Source organism: Tursiops truncatus, chromosome 4 (genome assembly GCF_011762595.2).
Source record: "Tursiops truncatus isolate mTurTru1 chromosome 4, mTurTru1.mat.Y, whole genome shotgun sequence".
In the NCBI taxonomy this organism is placed as follows: domain Eukaryota; kingdom Metazoa; phylum Chordata; class Mammalia; order Artiodactyla; family Delphinidae; genus Tursiops; species Tursiops truncatus.
Window position 1 is genome coordinate 90826119 of NC_047037.1, and position 22401 is coordinate 90848519.

At 35.3% G+C, this 22401-nt stretch overlaps 1 protein-coding gene across 2 annotated transcripts in view; it reads left to right on the top strand.

The window, feature by feature from the left end:
• The window catches only part of LOC109547760 (zinc finger MYM-type protein 6-like), an 834957-nt gene that overhangs the window by 651233 nt on the left and 161323 nt on the right, over positions 1–22401 (top strand). For both annotated transcript variants that reach the window (XM_073804273.1, XM_073804272.1), the window contains exon 5: positions 4249–4409. The gene's annotated coding sequence lies outside the window, so the exon portion shown is untranslated. The remainder of the gene's footprint in view (positions 1–4248; positions 4410–22401) is intronic.

The window sequence follows — 22401 nt, forward strand, 5'->3', positions numbered from 1 at the left end:
GGGTGAGTGTATCTTTTTGAATTATGTTTTCTCTGGATATATGCCCAGTAGTGGGATTGCAGGATCATATGGTAGCTCTATTTTTAGTTTTTTAAGGAACCTCCATACTGTTCTCCATAGTGGTTCTATCAACTTACAGTACCACCAGCAGTGCAAGAGGGTTCCCTTTCCTCCACACTCTCCAGCATTTATTGTTTGTAGACTTTGATGATGGCCAGGAATAGCTCTTGCCTAGTAAATCTCAAGGGGTACCCAGTCTGACTGAACTGGCGAGGTGCATCAGTAGGTCTTCCCTTGCTCTTTCATGGTCCTGCATACAGAAAGTTACTCTACAGGATGGGTTTGTTTGAAACACTGAAAGGTTAAAACAACCGCTAGCAGCCTAGAATGGTAACCTCCACTTGCAAAGAGAGTAATAGTTTATTTTGTAGAATGCCCTGTCCCTTTTCAGGTTTTCCTTTTGGAAACAGTTCTTTTTACTCATAGGGGAAATTAAACATTTCTCTAGTCACATAATCAAGTTTACATATACCCAGTCAAACTTCTCTTTCCTAAACCTGACACTTAGTGACTTTTATCCTAACTCTTACTCCTCGTTCCTTACTCTTTAATATTTTAAAATCAAAAAACAAGGTTGAAAACATTTTTATTGATTTGGATTTTCTGAGTATTATTATTACTATTTAATTTTGGGAATCTAGACAACTACTAGACTCTTCTATTGTCAATTATTACTCATCATTTTGTTGGTTTAGTTTTGTTCCAAGTTTAGTTGCCAAAGGAACATCTAGCACTGGTGCATTTACCTTCAGACAATAAACTTAGTTTCAAACCTTATAACCTTAGCTGAAGTGATTGTATTTCTTAAATTACATTAGGCTCCCCTGAAGCAGGTTAATTGAACTGCTGTTTACTGTTTTGTCAAGATTTATCCCCTTGTATAAATCTACTTGTGTCAGCTCTGTAGCACATTGATCTGAAAGAAAACTACCTGCTCCTAGAAAAACCCTGAACAAGGCTCAGTAATTAAATAGAATGTGGAGACCGACTCATCCCAGCGCTGATTTGAGAGGAAAAGTGTCCTCCTGTGGTTAGAAAGTTTCTGAATTGTGTTTTTTGTTTGGGAGATTGGTTGTTAGATAGAGACAAAGGTCCTTGAGAAATCTTTCTTTCATCTGGTAGAGAGCAATGAGTTTGAGAGGAGTGAGCACTATAATTGTAATAAATGGTTTGTATATGGAGGCTCAAAATCTAGGCTGCCTTTTGTTGTGAGGGTGACATTTGCTTTTGTGCTATTATTCGACCAGTTCTAAGAACAAGTTAATACATATATATGTGATAATTTATTATATGACTTACTACTTGTACATAATTATAAAATTATATAGTTTGTAAAATTTTAGCAACTGAAGCTAGAGTTTGTCTTAAACACTGGTTTAAAATAAAATCTTAATAGTTATTTGGGGATAAGATAGAGTTCTTAGGCTGGTTTGATAGAGGGAAAACTTAAAAAAAATAAAGCTGGTGCACAAATTGAACAGTATTTTGTGGATAAAAGATATAAAATGGAGGGTAGAAGAGAGTGAACAGAATTGCAGGAGGTTTGGGCCTGGGAAACAAAGGTGGGTATTAAGAAATTCCCACTCAATAAAAGTTAGCCACTGTTTTATGACTACAAAGGAATTCATGATCTTGTTATTCCCATCACCAAATTGTATAGCTCATTGCAATTTTGGAGTTTGGAGGAGAGAGAGGTCATTTAGAGTTGGAGTAGACCAAAAAGATTTTGTGGAGAAATTTTCACTGGATGTATGGGGAAATTAGGTGGGACTTAACTAGGAAGAAAGGTGAGTTAAATTAATCATGGAAGCAAGGAACAATAAAATTGGTGTCAGAGACAGAAGGACAGGAGCACTGGGATGGGAAATTGCAAGGATATGTTAGAGTTTGACTGTGGAGGCCTGGCTTCCAGGTCAAAGTAGATTGAGCTTAATCCTACCAACCATATGTGTCTTCCAAATCTTATTAACAGGGATCTGAACAACTACTGGCTTTTCTAATCACCTTAGTAACGAATGTTTAGAACACAACTAGGAAGTCTTCACTTACCTTTCAAGATACAGGGTTGAGTTCATTTTCCTTAGAGATTTTATGACCCTGTTGGGAGCTCTGGGAGCTCTCACATTTTATAATTAATTGGTTACTATGGTCTCTCCACTACTAGTCTGGGAGACCCTGGGGAGGGGGCAGATCTGTGTCCTACGAAACTGTTGTAGTTCCAACACCTAACAGAGCGAGAGGCAAACAGTAAGCACTTATTGAATATAAATTAGATGAATGGATAAATCAATGGTGAGATGTTGAGTACTTCTCATTTTTAAGGCATCATGTAAGATTTATGGGGAAATATGTAATTATTATTTTTGATATCTGCCTATAAGGAATTTAAACTTTAGTTTGACAGCTAGAACTTGGATACAAAAGTAATTAGTCATTTTTGATAGTTTGTACTTTCTGCTTCCCTTTTCTCTGATTGATCACCTACCTTTAATCTTTATATGCCTCTATCACTGTGTCTTCTAAGGTTACTAAATGACCTCCTATTTGTCAAATCCAGTGTTTGAATTTTCTTAATCTGCTTGATCTCTATCTAGCACTGAGCACTAAAGAATCCAATCTTTTGAAATTCTCTTTTCCATTTTGGTACCAAGACACTGAACTGGATTCTGACATCTCCTTCCCTCTACCACTATGCTAGTCATGCAGCCTCCATCATCAGCATGTTCAGTGTTCCTACCTGATGTGTCATGTGCTTCCCTGTCTCTTCTTTTCTACACTGTATGTCCTTTAGAGTGTTTCCTAGGCTAATACATGTGTTCATGATATAACTTGTATGTGTAAACTCTATTTCTGTCACTGAGTATCATCACTTGAATACCACATCATCCTCTCAAATTCAGTGTTTTCAAGACTAAACATTGTGTTTCCCCTTAATCCCCTATCTCTTATTCTGACACGGTACCAGGAGTTTCCTTGTCATCCAACCTTGAAACTTGGTACACATTTTCTCCTTTTCCTTACTTTTTCTATTCAACCTTTGGCTCTTATGGCAAAGATACATAGATTCTTTTTCATTGCCACAGTAACTGCCAAGGCACTGGTTTCCCTGCAACCAGGTTTTGCCTTCTTGAGTCCATGTTCTATGTTGAATTGAGCCTCATAAACTATCCACATTAGCCCAACTTCAGAATCCTTCTATGATGGTTATTGCTTGCAGTCTGCCTCGCCAAGCCTAGAGTTTGAGGCCCTGTGTACAATGTGAATGACAGAGTTCTCCAGCTATTTCACCCCCTCACAAACCCAATGATTTAGTGACAATGTGCTGGTCAACCTGCCTGATTTGGTGCATTTGCTTGCACCGTTCCCTTTTCTAGAATGAGTTGAAGCTCAACAATTACCTGAACTCTGGCCTCATACTGAAGTCCAGTTAAAGTCTAAGGATCTCCCTAAAGCTTCCTGCACAGTAGTGTTTTCCAAAGTGTGGGGGACATAATTTTAAGTGGTGCATTAAAAGAAAGGCATCAAAAGAACATGAATTATTTAGTTAAAAAAGTTATTCCCTTTTCTGTTTCCTTCACTCTTTCTGACTTTATCAAGGAGAAGACCTCAATTTGGTTAAACAAATTTTGGTTTTTAACATCACTCTAACATTTAATAATTTTTCTTTTAATCAGTGAAAAAGCAGGGAGATAACTCAGTGCATTTGGCAGTCACCATTATCTAGTTAGAAATAAATAACGTTATTTTGTTTAGGTTTGTTTGTTACCTTTCATTTATGGTAAAAATTCTGGTGTTTCTTTAGGATGATAATATTAATTTAAATAATATTTAAATGTAACATTAATTAATAGTTAAACAATCACCCGATTTTAATATTTAAATATGATTTAAATATTTAAATCATGTTTCACTTACATACACAGAAAAATATCAGGTAAATAATAATATATGTAGCAATTATTAAGAGGGAAATTAAAGAAGGTGGGACATAGGAGTGCCCAGAAATTATAAAAACTGCACATGAATGACTGCAATCTGGGGAACTCTCAATTACCATTTTAGCCTATAAATTTTTTTTTCATTTTTAAACTGTGAAATTTTAGTCACTCTTCTAAGTTTTTCTGTATTAACTAATGGAATTCTTTCAAGAATCCTATGTAAGATACTATTGTTTTCTCTATTTTACAGACAAGGAAATGGAAGACATAATTTGCCCAGCTTCTCTCAAGTGGCAAAGCTGTAGAGACAGGTTTTGAACCCAAGTCTTTAGCCGCCAGAACCTGTTCTTTTAGCTACAGAGCAACTCTGCCTCAGGAGAAGCACATCAATCTTTGATTTGATAATAACAAGTAAGATCTTTTGTGTTTACTATCGTTCATCTGTCTCTTTCACCCAGAGGGTAAATTTTTATTCAGACCTGAAGTCCAGCTCTGTAGAAACCTCCTATAAGTAATTGTATTTAGAATTGATTTCCATCTCTACAAATGACTTGAAAAACTTTTTTTTCCAACAGTTTAGTTCTTAAAACTCAGGGAGTACTCAGTACTACAGGTTTAATAACAAGTAGGAAAACACGTCTCTGCATGAATAACTTTTATAGTTTGTTCATTAGAAAGTCCAGGAGCATGATGACCATGCACAATTTGCATCTGCTTCCTCAGCAGACTGCCCGGTAGATGAACAGCCCTGGGCAGTTCAAGTGAAATATTTAGTAACTAAACAGGGAGTAGTATGAAAGCAAATTATATACACTGGAGAAATGCATCACAGAAAATGTTATGGTTAGACTTGATATTAGAAAGGATCACCCTTACATTTGCCTTTTCAATTCTCGAAAAAAAAAACTGAAAGGGCACTTTTCTGAAGAACTGCAATACCCTAATTTTATAATTATTGGAAATCATCTTTTGATGTAAGGATTTTATAATAACCAGATATATTTCCAGCATCTAGGTATTTAAAATATAACACAGAAATTTGCTCGTAAACACTCAATATTTGCTTTTTAAACCCACTTAATATAACTAAAGTTGCTGTATTTCTTTCATAATTCTACTATCTACTAATTATTGGTCTAACACAGGAGTAGGCAAACTATGACCTGCATTTCGAACCTGGATATGGCCTCTTTTTATGTGGCTCACAAGCTAAGAATGATTTTCACATTTTTAGGGGTTAAAAAGAAAAGAAGAAAAGAATTATATGACAATGACTGTATGTAGCCCATAAATCCTAAAATATTTACTATATAGCCTTTTACAGAAAAGTTTGCCAACCACTGATCTATCTTCTTTGTTCTTCTATAATGTGCCTCCAGCTTTTATTTTGCTATGAATTTATTTCCTTTTTCTTAAATATCTCTTATTGAATTCTGGTCTGGTAGTACTTCATCTTTCAGTTTACAATATGTGATTCTGGTGCTGTAGTATAGTCAGTCAGTTAAAGTCATCTCATATTTTACCTAACCTAGTGTTTGTTATGCTGGAAACCTGCACTTTAGGAAATGCACTTGAGCAACCATCTCCAAGGATGTCTATTTAAACCAGGATATCAGAACTTAGCCTGATACTGATTGGGGCGGGGCGATGGTCATTGGGGCATAGTGTATTGCCTGTGGGAGGAATGTAAGTCACTGAAGCCAGGGGGCAGACAGTGTTATATCTAGATTCTAAAGGTGGCCTGCCTACAAACCATGCCTCCTGGTATTTATACACCTGTAGAGTCCCCTTCCACACTGAATTTGAGTTTGCCTTTGGTACTTAACAGAATGCAGCACAAGTGACACCATATTACTTCCAAGCCAAGTCATAAGTCTTGTAGCTTCTGGCTTGTTCTCTTGGAATGCTTGCTCTTTGAATGCTTCCTCTCAAAATCCAAAAAAATTAGCTAAGAATCTCAGGCCACGTAGAAAAGACACATGTAGACATTCAGCCCCAGCTGAGCTCCTACGCAAAAGCCAGCATCAATCACCAATCATTTGAGTAAGCTATGCTGAATACCTAATCTCAGACTATCAGGTGATTCCAGAACCAGCTGCCATTTGTTTGCAATCATTTGAGAGATCCCAAGCAACAAGCACCCAACTGAGCTTCTACCACCATGAAGGGTAATAATAAATTATTTCAAACCATTAAGTTTTGAAGTGATGTGTCCTGCAGCAATAGATAAATGGAAAAACATGTTCCAGTAATTCTTTGAGTATGTCCTTATTTACAGGCTTATCTTGTTCTTTCCTGTGGCATGCCTGGGATCAACCATTTCTCCAAGAAACCCTAATTTCTATTAGTGGAGAATGATATTTAAAACTAAGATATGGATGTTAGATGATCTCCTTGTTATAATAGGTCTCTACTTTGAGGTCCTCTCAGGGGCCAGTACTAAAATATACAATATACGTTATTTATTTTATCTATTATCTAACCATGTATTCACAATGAAAATTTTCAGTTCTAAAACAACCACACAGATTATTGTAACCATTCCCTTTAACATATTTGCACCTCTTATTGCTGTCAATATACTTACTTATTTGATCAATCTCTCTTACTTCATACCAACTTTATAATGAGGGAGCCCTTTCTTCCCTCAGTGTAGATGCCCTCCTTACCCTACTCAAGTTTTAACTCCAAACCCAGCAAAGACACTAATGCTACACCCATCTACTATATGAGCTCCAACCTTTATTGCCCATCTAATGACTTTTGACTAAATGAGAAAGGGAAGAAGGGAGGAAGGAAGGGAAGGAGGGAGGGAGGAAGGAGGGAAAGAAGGAGAGAAAAAGGATATGTTTTAATAGTGATTTTTGAGGAGAAAATCTGGCACATGTTCACTTATTTTGAGATTGGAGTATGAAGAGAGCAGTGTAAAATTGGCCAAGAGGATATCTCAAAAATCAGGCAGAGCTGATGTGAGAAAATGGAGAAAAAACATTTTGAAGAGAAATTTGAGCTTAAGAGCTGAATAGGTACAGGAATTTATACAGAAAAATAAGTAAAAGTTGATTTCTAAGTACAAGACTTTTATTTTGTTGGCATGTAGAGAGTAGGGCAAAGAAGATATGTTCATGTGAGTGTTCTTGGGGCTAAATAACCTATTAAACATATTGCTGCATAACTTTGCAACTGTAGATTTGTAATGCAAATATGGAAAATTAAGTCAAATTTTCATGTGGTTATAGTCAACAAGAAGAACCAATGGAATAATGTCTAATTTAATAATACATTGCAAACTCAGGTATAGTAACTATGCTCAACCCTTAAATATAACACTATGGCTTAGTGTTTTACATGTAAAACAGGCTCAGAAAAAAGATGAATTCAGCACTGGCCACATCACAAGTTCATGCAGTAACTAAAAGCAAAGCATTTCTCAAATGATTTTTTTAGCTTGCAAACAGATTGCACTCTCTTGTTAGAAATCTGTGTTATGAAGCTCTAATAGGTTATGCCATAGTAAATTCTTATTCTTCTGTCAGTCAGTGATAGAAAAAGAAGCCTGATTTGAAGAATTGAAATTGATTTACAATGAAAAAGAAATTCTTATTTTTTCCCTTTGAGCTACAATTTCTCTTTTCTCTCTCAGTGAACTGTAAGTAAAAGTAAGACCTTGTCATCCATCAGTCACTCACACCCTCTGAAAGTCTACTGTTTCAGTCCCAGCCCTGTGACGACTTGGAAACTGGTCATTAACTTATTTAGTACTAGTCAGCTGAGCCCACATTCCACACTCTCATTTTCTCTAGAATAGAAACAATTACTGTTCTCGATCTTATTCATCCACATCTTCCATATATGATCTGTCTCAATTTTTCAGAAACCAGTTATTTTATCTATTATTCACAATATGGTTTTCAACATCCACTATTCTCACTAACCATGGACAAATAGTTTTCTGCATTTCCAGATTTTAACAGGTAAATATTTTCTTCATGGAGAAAAAATCTATCTTTTAATCTGCTCTATAATTTATGGACATACACTATTTTTTAAAAATACAAAACAAAACCAAACAAACCAAAACAGACATTCAGCAGGCTGGATGCTCAAAAGTTATCTAATTTATTCAAAGGCAGCTTGTTGCATATTTCTTTAAAAACAAATATTAGCATTATTAAAGAAGTAATTATTTATAAGAAGTAATTAGATTGTAATAAGTCAAGGATGCTTGTTGTAATATTTAGGGAACCCAGGAAAAGAATGCATAGCTAACAACTTAATAGAAAGTTTAAAAAATGGAATTTTTGATAATAGTAATATGTGATCAATCTAAAAGATGAACAAGAAGAGAGAAAAGAGAACATAAAATATAATAGGTCAAATAGAAAATATCATTTAGATGATGGAGAGAAAAATGGCTAACGATTTGGGAAACTGTAAATATATATACAGTTTATACACACAAATATATAATTGAAATAAAAGTGAATTCTATAAAACCTATAATTTTCAATGAAGAAATTAACTCATGAAATATGAAGAAATTATGAGTGGATATTTATATAACCTAAGAGGTAGGGATAACTTTTTTCATTTGTAAGATTAATGACTGAATCTCTAATGAGAAAGTGTTAGAAATGACCATGTGTTTAAAACATCTTCACAACAAATTGAAGTACATAAACAAACAAAAATAAAATAGACAAATAGGAAAATGATGCAATATATACCAAAAGATTATATTTCTTGATACATAGAATGTTCTTAGACAATAGTAAAAAACATTCATATAATGTTTCTTTGCAGTAACTGTAGCTTTGTACCATCAGATTTAGAAAATCATAGAGCTGAGAGAAATTAAATATAAATCTTCATTTTATAAAAAAAAAACAAAACATGCAAGCACTCCAGTAGAAAAATGGGAAAGATCATCAACAGGCAATTCAAATGAATACCATTAGATAAATTATAAAATATGTTACCTCAAGAGAAATCAAAGAAATATTACTTTAAAACTCATTTTAAATTATTATACTGGAAAATGTTAATGCAATAATGTGTCGGAGAATGGACATTTTCATATGCAACTATCACACTGTAAGTTTGTATAACTCTAGAGGATATGATGGAGCCAAAAGTTTAATGCATTTCTTTATACTTCAAAATTCCATTTTTAGGAATATTCCCTCCTAGGCAAGTCACTCGATAAGTGTAAAAATTATAAGTATATAACAACATGACTTTAACAATTTTGTAAGTAATAAGAAAAAAGATACTTTAAAAAAATTTTATTGCAGTATAGTTGATTTACGATGTTGTGTTACTTTCTGCTGTACAGCAAAGTGAATGAGTTACACATACACATATATCAACTCTTTTTTAGATTCTTTTCCCATATAGGTCATTACAGAGTACTGACTAGAGTTCCCTGTGCTATACAGTAGGTCCTTATTAGTTATCTATTTTATATGTAGTAGTGTGTATATGCCAATCCAAATCTCCCAATTTATCCCCCCCTCCTTTCCGCCCCAGTAACCATAGATTGTTTTCTACACCTGTGACTCTATTTCTATTTTGCAGGTAAGTTCATTTGTACCATAGAAAAAAGATACTTACAATAAAAAATTATTGTTAACTTTATTTCACCTCATGCAGTCATAGGTCCTTCAAGAACATGTGAAAAGGTAGTCTTCGTACATATACTTTCGATAATGGAAATTTCTTAGGGTCAAAAAATATCCTCAGATAATATTTTATTAATTTTTATTGGAGTATGGTTGCTTTACAATGTTGTGTTAGCCTCCACTGCACAACAAAATGAACCAGCCATACACATACAGATATCCCCTCCATTTTGGACTGCCCTCCCATTTAGGTTACCACACTGCATTAGGTACAGTTCCCTGTGGTATTCAGTATGTTCCCATCAGTTGTCTATTTTATACATAGTATCAATAATGTATATGTGTCGGGCTTCCCTGGAGGCGCAGTGGTTGAGAGTCCGCCTGCCAATGCAGGGGACACGGGTTCGTGCCCTGGTCCGGGAAGATCCCACATGCCGCGGAGCGGCTGGGCCCGTGAGCCATGGCCGCTGAACCTGCGCGTCCAAAGCCTGTGCTCCGCAACGGGAGAGGGCACAGCAGTGAGAGGCCCACGTACCACAAAAAATAAAATAAAATAAAATAAAAATAATGTATATGTGCCAATCCCAGTCTCCCAATTCCTCCCACCCCACCCCTTTCCTCCTTGGTATCCGTTAAGTTTGTTCTCTATGTCTGTGTCTCTATTTTTGCTTTGCATATAAGATCATCTATACCATTTTTCTAGATGCCACATATATGCGTTATTATATGATAGTTGCTTTTTCCTTTTTGACTTACTTCACTATGTATGACACTCTCTAGGTCCATCCACGTTTCTACAAATGACCCCATTTCATTCCTTTTTATGGCTGAGTAATATTCCATTGTATCTATATACCACATCTTTTTTATCCATTCCTCTGTCAGTTGACATTTAGGTTGCTTCCATGTCCTGGCTATTGTAAATAGTGCTGCTATGAACATTGGGGGGGGTGTGTTCTTTGAATTATGGTTTTCCCTGGGTATGTGCCTAGTAATGGGATTGTTGGGTCATATGGTAGTTCTATTTTTAGTTTCTTAAGGAACCTTCATACTGTTTTCCATAGTGGCTATATCAATTTATATCACCAGAAGTGTATGATGGTTCCCTTTTCTCCACACTCCCCAGCAGTTATTGTTTGTAGATTTTTTGATGATGGCCATTCTGACCAGTGTGAGGTGATACCTCATTGTAGTTTTGATTTGCTTTTTTCTAATAATTAGTGATGTTGAGAATCTTTTCATGTGTTTGTTGGCCACCTGTTTGTCTTCACTGGAGAAATGTCTATTTAGGTCTTCCGCCCATTTTTTGATTGAGTTGTTTGTTTTTTTGATATTGAGCTGCATGAGCTGCTTGTAAATTTTGGAGATGAATCCTTTGTCAGTTGCTTCGTTTACAAATATTTTCTCCCATTCTGAGGGTTGTCTTTTTGTCTTGTTTATGGTTTCCTTTGCTGTGCAAAAACTTTTAAATTTCATCAGGTCCCATTTGTTTATTTTTGTTTTAATTTTCATTACTCTAGGAAGTGAGCCAAAAAATGGTGCTGTGATGTGTGTCAAAGAGTGTTCTGCCTATGTTTTCATCTAAGAGTTTTATAGTGTCTATTCTTACATTTAGGTCTTTAATCTATTTTGAGTTTATTTTTGTGTATGGTATTAAGAAGTATTCTAATTTCATTCTTTTACATGTAGCTGTCCAGTTTTACAAGCACCACTTATTGAAGAGGCTTTCTTTTCTCCATTGTGTATTTTTGCCTCCTTTATGAAAGATAAGGTGACCATAGGTGTGTGGGTTTATATCTGGGCTTTCTATCCTGTTCCATTGATCTATATTTCTGTTTTTGGGCCAGTACCATATTGTCTTAATTACTGTGGCTTTGCAGTATATTCTGAAGTCAGGGAGCCTGGTTCCTCCAGCTCCATTTTCAGAAAATTTTTTATCCAAATTTTTATGTACTCCTCTAGCTGCCAACATTCCCATACGGACTTGCTGTCAATATACACTAAAAGGTATGAACAGTGCAATGTGAAAAGCCCCTGACGTAATTTCAAATATATGAACTTCATTAAATTGTTCTGGTTCTTTATTGAATTTTTCTTTCAGCCTTAGTGTCTGAGATTGATTTCAAGCAAATGCAGCAACAAATCAAATGTTCTTCCTTGGGAATATATGAATGTTTTGCTGCTTGTCAATCTCTAAGTTCCATTACCATTTCTTTCTCTTTGTGTGGAGTTTTGATTGTCTGTTTGTTTGTTTTAGACATTTTATGTCTATCATTTACAGTTCTGGTACCCTGAGTATTCCAAAATAATTTAATACTGAAGATGGACTCTGAATTTGGGGATGCCAGTTTCCCCACAATCAATAAGGCAGCATACCTGATTAGAAGCACCATCATATATCACAATCCTACCAGATAGTCTGATCTGCTACAAAGGTTGTCTGAGGTTGCTGGTGGTAGAACTTGGGATAAGTCACTTGAAGATTCTCCCTGGTCTTCACTGTCTTATTGTAAGATGATGAATTTGTTTGCAGTAGATGGCTTTTGTAAATGATCTCTTTCAGTTCAAAATTAGTGCAGTGCTCTTAATCCCATACCTCTGCCTTGCCCCTTCCCCCTCCCTATCCCCACTGGTAAACCACTAGTTTGTTTTCTATATCTGTGAGTCTGCTTCTGTTTTGCTATATACATTTGTTTTATTTTTTAGATTCCACATATAATTGATATCATACAGTATCTTGTTTGTCTATATTTGAGAAATGTCCTATTTTGTTATTCTTAGACTACTTCCCACCACAGAAGCCAGCTACTGGTTTTCCTCATCTCCCTTGCAGCTATGAACAGGCATGTGTACTGGATGTTGCTAATCACATCACTGAAGCTAGAGGCTTATAAAATAAAGGTCTACGTCGAACTTATTAGGTAAGGGTTATGGTAAAGGTAGAAGCTACATTTAATTTCCAGTGGTAATTAAGGAAGCTTCACTGTGACTTCCTGCAACATTCCTGAATGTTTTATCTTCAAGAATTTTTTGATCCTTCCATAGATTATTTTATTTTTATTAAATAATCTTTTCCACTTAAATTAGCCAGCTTTTTTCTACTGCTTACAACCAAGAACTTTCACTGAAACATTAGCACCTAGTAGTAGTCTTCAAATGGTGGTGGTGGTAGTTAATAATAGTTATAGTAGAAACTGTCATATTATATTAAAATATGAATGGCTAAATGTTGATCATTGTTGGAGCTGGACGATGAGTATACAGAAGTTTATTACACTATTCTCTCTTCTTTTATGTATATTTGAAATTTTCTGTGATAACTTAAAAAACACAAATATATGCATGACAGACACATGTGATGACAGTTGGAAATTGATTCTTAACAGATGCTTTACAGTTTATTTTTAAAACTGTATGAAAGATATCTGCAAGAATTGGCAGTTCCAAATATGAGGCTATATTCAGCTTTATTTTTTGTTTAATATTGTGAATATCTACTTGGCCCACCTGGAGGATGCAATCACAAATGATATGAGGGGTTGATGAGAGACTTGAATTCATTATCCCATCTTAATATATTAACCAGCGATAAGTTTTGTGTTTCAAATTTTGATCATGTAGTTTCTTCAAAGAATCATATTTTATATTAAAATGTGGTGAAGCAGGGTGCAAAATAAAATTACAAGTAATTTTTAAAAAATTGTCTTAGTAATAGATACTGCTAATAAAATTATGTTTTTGTCAAATGATCTGCTTTGAAGTATAATGCTATGTCAATCAATGTCTTTTTTAACTTTTAAAGGTTGCATTTAATTATTGTAAAATATTAAAATAACCAATGTCAGGGATATTCTTGGTAATTGACATTAGACATATATGCATATCTAGAGATATTATTAATGCAAATAAGATGTTTTCTTTAACTTACTAAAATGCATAGCCAGAAAAAATAATATTTTTTCATGGTTAATACTTTATTTTCTTTTAAAATTTTATGCCATTGTACCTTATTATAATTACATTTCAATGTTATATTCTAAATTCTATCTCTTAGCACACTAACATGAGTATTTACTCAGTGTTATCAAAATCTTTGCAGTGACTGCCTCATCACTCTTGTGTCATCATAACCTAGTTCAATTAAGGATTCTTGCATGAGAAAAAATAATATTTTTTAATATTTCAAGGTACAATTTGTCTATATAATCATGAAGTGGAAGAGAATAAATCTAAATCAATAACCGAATAGAAAAACAATTTTGTATTGCACTGTAAAGTGTTATTATCATATTTCATGAGTGTATTGTTCTAAAACAAGACTCCTTAAGCCCTTTGTAGATAGTAGCATAGCCCGAAGCTGAGGCCCAATATCAACGTCTAATTAACAAATGGAAATCAACTGGGTGAGAGTTACTCCTTTTGCATACCCTAATAATACCCTAATATTGACAACAGATTCACCTGAATCTATACATCTACAAATTTGTTGAGAACTGTGAAATCATAAAAATTTCTTCAAATTTATGATTATGAGCTTCAGTCTTTATATACATAGAGATTTGTAAATTTGTGTTATTCGGTATAAAATAACCTTTAATAGCCTCTAGAACCTTTAATATAAATTGTATCAAGAGAGTATCTTTGTTTAGGATTTTATTATTTTAACTCCATACTAGTTTTGCTTCCTAAATGCAACTGGAATTCTGTCTCACATATCTAGTGTTAATGTTTTAGTATAGGTTCTTATCTTTTTCCTTGACCAACACAGATTCCATGTAGCCAGTTTTCCTAATTATTATCTATCCTCTTTCAATTCCTCTTCAGTCACCATAGTTTATTGATTCTAAGTACACAATTTTTCATATTTAAATTTCTTTGAAATTAGAATACTTCTTACAATCACTGTCAGCCAGATGGCAGTCATGATGAGGTTATTAGTGTCTTCACCCAAACATCAAGTGTCCCAGTATTATAACCTGCATGAATGTCAGCGACTTAAAAACAAACAAACCTAGAATAATGGTAGAACAACATTCCTAAAGAGAAAGTCAAAAGTAGTCTAGCTTTATATGACTGCACACCTAACTTTCAAGCACTAATGGCTTTCAGTTCTTCATCAGTTCTTTAAGAAATGTTGTATTACCAACATTCTTGATGGAACAGAGGAAGATTTAGAATGTAAAATCACAGATATGGACCACTCTGAGTTGAAAATGACTCAGTATTTCATATGAATACATTCTAGTTATGAAGAAGTTTTGAAAATACCTTAGCCATTTTATTTCCATTGTAATATCCTTTCTAAACATACGCACGAAAGTTATAACTAATAAAAATCAATGTTTAATTCTAAAAATAGCTCTTTCAGCAACTATAAAATAATAAAGTGATCAGTAAGCATTGTTTCATAGTTTAATTAGTGGTTTTTTATTTTCAGTGTACCTTAAAACCTTTGTCATCTTTGTTCAGTAATTCAGTAATTACCTTGTGTCACCTTTCTAATTAAAAAAATAGCCATCAACATCTCCCTGTTGCCTATGAAATACAGTCACAACTCATTAGCATGATGGGGCCTGCTTTAGGTTGGGTTATCTAGAAATAGAGACCAAAACAGAGTTCTCGCACAATTGATTTGCTGAAGCGATGCTTCCAGGTGAAACCTGTGATTGTCTGGGAAACAGAATGGGCAGAAGAAACATCAAGGTAAGAATGTGTGCTCAGCTGAAGTCTATGTGAGGTCTCTGTAAAAATATGTGTTCAGCTGACCCTATGAAGAGCCTGTGGTGGTGGTTCTGTGCTGTGTCAATGTAGTTAAGTTGGAACTATATTCCTAGAATCTCTTTCTCATTATGGTTTTGGGTTTATGGTTGGCCACAAGAGAAATATGCATGAGATCTGTAGGGCAGAAGTGAAGCAATAGCCATTGTACTCTGAAGGTCGGTGAAGGGCACCGGGTGCTGCTGCAGATTGCTCCCGCTGTTGATGAGCTGGCTCTCCTGCTTGGCCAGAGGCAGCAGCTGGGGGTTCACAGCCGCTCCAGCTCCCGTTTGATCTCCTACAGTTTCTCTAAGTCCTGGGCCAGCTGAGTATGCAGCTCCATGGTGTGGGTCTCCAGCTTCACCTACAGGTCAGCTATACCATCATGGTTGGAGGCTGTGGGAAACAGACATGCATTTCAGTTTGTGCCTGTTGGTTCTAGTCTGCCTTCGTGAGTTCTACTTTGCTCTTTTTCTGTTCCACTGTATGTCCATCTTTTCTTCCTAACTGCCCTTCTGACTTTTGGCAACTTCACCTATACCATGAGATGCAGAGGCCACAGTCTTCTACAGACTCTTTCACCATTGCTCATATTTGCATAGGTTTACACTGTCCTACAATTTACCATCTATGTAATTCGTCTCCTCATTTCCTGATACTTCATATGGGCCCTGATTCTGACCATAGTTAGTCTTTTGTCTATTTTCCTAACAACCATCCCTTTCTTTTCAGGTTCTAAGGTTTGTTTGTTTCTTTGTTTTAATTTTACTGGAGGATAGTTGCTTTACAATGTTATGTTAGTTTCTTGCTGTATAGCGAAGTGAATCAGTCATATGTATACATATATCCCCTCTTTTTAAAATTTCCTTCCCATTTAGATCACCGCAGAGCACTGAGTAGAGTTCCCTGTGCTAGGCAGTAGGTTCTCATTAGTTATCTATTTTACACATAGTAGTGTATATATGTCAGTCCCAATATCCCAATTCTTCCCACCTCCCCTTCCCGCCTTGGTAATCGTAAGTTTTGTGCTCTACATCAGTGATTCTATTTCTGCTTGGCAAATAGGTCCATCTGTACCATTTTTCTAGATTCCACATATAAGTGATATTTTACAATATTTGTTTTTCTCTTTTTGACTTACTTCACTCTGTGACAGACTCTAGGTCCATCCACCTCACTACAGATAACTCAATTTCATTTCTTTTTATGGCTGGGTAATATTGCATTGCATGTATGTGCCACATCTTCTTTATCCATTCATCTGCTGATGGACACTTAGGTTGCTTCCATGCCCTGGCTATTGTATTATAAATAGTGCTGCAATGAACATTGGGGTGCATGCATCCTTTCGAATTATGGTTTTCTCCAGATATATGCCTAGGAGTGGGATTGCTGGGTCATATGCACAGCAAAGGAAACCATAAAAAACGTGAAAAGACAACCCTCAGAATAGGAGAAAATATTTGCAAATGAAGCAACTGACAAAGGATTAATTTCCAAAATTTACAAACAGCTCATGCAGTTCAATATCAAAAAAACGAACAACCCAATCAAAAAATGGGCAGAAGACCTAAATAGACATTTCTCCACAGAAGACATACAGATGGCCAACAAAACACATGAAATCACTAATTATTAGAGAAGTGCAAATCAAAACTACAATGAGGTATCACCTCACGCCAGTCAGAATGGCCATCATCAAAACTTCTACAAACAGTAAATGCTGGAGAGAGTATGGAGAAAAGGGAAGCCTCCTACACTGTTGGTGGGAATGTAAATTGATACAGCCACTATGGAGAACAGTATGGAGGTTCCTTAGAAACTAAAAATAGAGGTACCATATGACCCAGCAATCCCATTCCTAGGCATATATCCAGAGAAAACCATTCCTTTTTATACTCCAGACTAGACAGATTTTCTTCTCTTTCTGTCTGGAAAGCTACTGTGCAACCTAATAGATTATCCTCCAATGTGCCTTCCTCTGAGCTATCACATCACTCTGGACATGCCTTCAGTATAGCAACTATCAATATTTTATTTTCATTACAGCTACATCTTTGGTTTTTAGGTTATTTAGTAACTTGAGGTTTGCTGTTATTCAAAGTAGATGGAGTTTGGGACTTCCCTGGTGGTCCAGTGGGTAAGACTGAGTGCTCCCAGTGCAGGGGGCTGGGGTTCTAATCCTGGTCAGGGAACTAGAACCCACATGCATGCTGCAACTAAAGATCACACATGCTGCAACTAAGCATTCCGCAACAACGATCCCAAGTGCTGCAACTAAGACCTGGCACAGCCAAAATAAATAAACATATTTTTTTAAAGTAGATGGAGTTATCACTGAAAGCTTAAATTGCTTTGTACTGTACCTTGGGTAATTGAAATTAGAATGCTAGCAGTATTACATTTTTAAATCTTAATATTTATAATGTATGTGTACATTAAGAGGATTCTAATTCAGCTTTGCATGAGTTACCATATTCTTATGGACAAAGACAGGGCAAATGAGAATTAGGGACATGTGGACCAAAGTTCCTGTAAGATTTCTTTTTTGTTTTGTTTCTCAGTTTTTGTTTTTGTTTAATTTTTATCACCCCTCCAAATGAATAGCTCAACAGAAAAACTGCTTGAATTTATGTGTGCTCACAAAAAAATCCCATGTGAGGTTCATTTTCTCTCCTATACTCTTCTGACAAGCACTACTACTTTCACTACTATTTTCACATACTGTATTATTAAAGCTAGTAAAAGAAAGATAAGTAGAAAAAAAAAGTAAAAACATATTTTAAAACTAAAATTCTTCTGATAATTATGAAGAGTTTGCAAATTTCAAGAAATTGTGAGAGTTTTAAGACCAGACTGGAATTACATGTACTATAATTTATAAAACCCAAATTTGGAACTGGGGAGATGCTTGGGATATGGAAGGCCTATGTAATTCAAACAGGACAGTGGTTAATGAACAAAATAGATTGAAGCACACATGTGTAGAACCTGAAGATTTTTCCCCAGAGAATATTGTCAGGAGAGAAAAAAAAAAAAAAAACAATGAAAGATATGAACAAGGAAAGGACTGAAAAAATAACCCAAAGGAAGAAAGACCTCAGAAAGCTACACATAACATGATGAAGATTAAAGAACTCAAATTTTAAGTTGTTCTCATTTGATATAGTGAATATTTTTAAGTAATTAATGCTAGCTGTTGTAACAAAAAATTCAAAATTACCATTGATTAACACAGTACAGTTTTATTTCTTGCTCTCCTCACAGGCTAATCAGATGTTTGGCATGTGGCCCTCTTCATAATTCCTAGAACTCAGTCAAATAACTGAATTGCAAGGGAGGTGGGACTTGTAGGCTAGATGTGTGTCTGGAAAAGTAAGAACATTGGTTTAGGTAAGCAGCTAGCATTCTCTGCCACACCTACTTTAAAGTGTATCTCAGAGGACACCCCTTTTATAAAACATTTCCTGATTCCCCTTAGTTCTACTGAATTTCCTTAAACAGATCTGTCACCTGTCTCATTTGACTTCAAGTCTGGGCTTCTGTTTATTTTGTACTGGGTTTGTCCTTCCCATTAGAATGGATCTTAGCTCTTCTGAGGGCAAAAACTGAGTGTTAATCATCTTTGTGTCTCCTGTAATAATCAGTGTAGTACCTTTTGCATTTAGAGACAATTGTATTTGAATTTGAATTTTATTTGGTTTAGTGGAAAGAAATAAATTCTCAAAAAAAATTAAACTCACTAAAATTACAACTGGCAGCTTTATATAGTTATCTGTTTAGCTTTATTTGGGAGATTATTTTAAAGCTTAGCCTATATTCTAATAAAGTCATACTTCAGAAAATGCATTTCAGGCAGGAAAGAGTGATGGCATATGTGTTGCAGATGGAAAAGAACAAAAGATGCCACTTACACTTCCAACATACTGAAAATAATATAATGAAGGCTCTCATAAATGACTGTGCTTCTCTCATAATGAATTAAACAATTCACAAGAACAAAAGGACAATTTTAGAATAGAGTGGTAAATGTAATAGAGCTACTTAGTGAGGAAGGGAGTCATTATTGAGAGATGAAAGAGAAAGAAACAAATTGAAACAATGAGACTATATTCCATGATTGTTTTCCCATTTTTACTTTAGGAAGGTAGATGAGTTACAGAACTCATCTTGATTCTGTTAAGTGTTTAAAGTAAAACTAGGAATAAAATTTTGAAAGTGTTCTTTAAAAAATGTGAATGCCAATATTGACCGCAGCTGCACACTAATTAAGGAATCTCTTAATAATGATAAGAAAACTGGCTCATTCCCAATTCAGATTGATTATCACCAGGACAGACAGTGTAAGTGATGGCCACACAATACCATTAAGATATATATCAAAGAGTCTGAGAGGGAAACTTTAAGATCTACAGTAAGATTGTCAATCCATGGCAAAATATAGTCAAATCAGATCAATTTTCAATTTTTTTCTTTCGTAAATACATGTGTAGAATGAATGATCAGTTCATGGTATACCACAAGTGAAAGAGTGGTTCAGTGACATTGTATACTCTGTTAAAAAATTAAGAGCCACCTAGCCAGAGCATTGGTCATGCTGATCCCATGTTTACATCTTAAAATGTGGATGTAATTCAGATGCATGAGATAAAACCTATACTCTTAAAGTGCTGAGTTTTATTTCAAATCCAACCATTGTATTGAGGGACTTAATTCAGTTGTATTGGGTTGGCCAAAGAGTTCTTTCGGGTTTTAAGTAAAAATATAAAAGACACATTTTTCAGTTTCACCAAGAACTTTATTGAACAACATATTTACCGTTTTGTTCCACTACATTCTGCCATTTTTCAGGCAACTTCATAATTCCATCTTACCAAAAATTTTTAATCTTTTTGAGCAAAGAATTGTTCCAGGTGCCTTTTACAGTCTTCCAGGGAATTGAAATTTTTTCCATTAAGAGAATTTTGTAAAGACCAGAATAAATGGAAATCCAAAGGTGCAATGTCTGGAGAATATGGCAAATGAATCAGAACTTCCCTGCCAAGCTGTAACAGTTTTTGTCTGGTCATCAAAGAAACATGAGGTCTTGTGTTATACTGATGAAAGATTATGCATTTTCTGTTGACTAATTCCGGACGCTTTTCACTGACTGCTGCTTTCAGTTGGTCTAATCGGGAGCAGTACTTGTTGGAATTAATCGTTGAGTTTTCCGGAAGGAGCTCATAATAGAGGACTCCCTTCCAATCCCACCATATACACAATATCACCTTCTTTGGATGAAGACCGGCTTTTGGTGTGGTTGGTGGTGGTTCATTTCACTTGCCCCACGATCTCTTGCATTCCACATTATTGTACAATATCCACTTTTCATTGCCCATCACAACTTGTTTTAAGAATTGAACATTTTCGTTACATTTAAGTAGAGAATCGCATGCAGAAATACGGTCAAGAAGGTTTTTTTCGCTTAACTTACGTGGAACCCAAACATCAAAGCGATTCACATAACCAAGCTGGTGCAAATAATTTTCAACACTTGATTTGGATATTCTGAGTATGTCAGCTATCTCCTGCGTGGTATAACATTGATTGTACTCAGTTAGTGTCTATTTGATCACTATCAACTTCAACTGGTCTACCTAACCGTGGAACATCATCCAGCAAGAAATCTCCAGCACGAAACTTCTCAAACCACTTTTGACATGTTTGATCAGTCACAGCACCTTCTCCATACACTGCAAAAAAAATCTTTTTTTTTGCGTTTCAGTTGTGTTTTTACCTTTCTTGAAATAATAAAGCATAATATGCTGAAAATGTTGCTTTTTTTCTTCCATCTTCAATATTAAAATGGCCACGCAAAAATTCACCAATTTTGATTTTTTTTTTTTTTTTTAGTGCACGCTGATATGACAGCTGTCACAATAGAATCTAACAAAATTGTTTCAAATGAAGTTAAAGACAACTAAGCACTGCTAGAGTGAGCGTATGGAAAAATACGAACGAACTTTTTGGCCAACCATATTTAATAAGTACACTTTTCTTTTTTTTCTTTTTTTTCTTTTTTTGCGGTACGCTGGCATCTCACTGTTGCGGCCTGTCCCGTTGCGGAGCACAGGCTCCGGACGCGCAGGCTCAGCGGCCATGGCTGAGGGGCCCAGCCTCTCCGCGGCATGTGGGATCCTCCCGGACCGGGGCACGAACCCGTGTCCGCTGCATTGGCAGGCGGACTCTCAACCACTGCACCACCAGGGAAGCCCAATAAGTACACTTTTGAAAGTTTCATGTGATAGCATTTGGCTGTAATGGAATTTGTTGTTCTGTTTTAAGAATAGAACATAATTTAAGTTTTAAGGATAGAATACTCACGTACATTGTCAAGCATACTATTACCTAGATTTGGATAAATTACAGATCAGAATATGTCTCTGCCTGAAATGTTAAAAACCTTACCCACTAACTCAGTTGTCTTATACCTGGTTTAGTCAGATCCCACAACAGTAGCATTCTAAATATTCTATCTTACTTGGTGTGAACACAAGGTACGAGGACTGTTTGGGATTAAAGGTTAGTATTATTTCTGACAAAATATCAGGTTTATTGTTTCTGGCAATAATTGATATAGTTGGGCAGACTCTGTCTCCACCCAGAAAATATGTATTTTACTTGCCAAGAGAATATTAAATTTGCAAATGAATCGAAGATTTAATTTAATAATATTTTGAGATGATAACAGAGTTTTAAATTTTCTTACAGAGATCAAAAATTTTCTCATTGTCCTGAGGCCATTTGCCCAGTGACTCAGTGGCATTTATTTATTCTGGGAAAGAGTTGACACAGAATAAAACAAAGGAGTCTATTGAATTTCTGAACACATTTTTAAAATATAGAACTGTCTTGGGATAGAATTGAGTCTCTACAGCAAATACTAGAATTTTTGTAGACAAAAGGATTTGGGTTCTATTATGTTAAAAAACTAGTGAGCTCAGAACAGAAAGATTATACCTATACCACATCACGAATGAAATCTA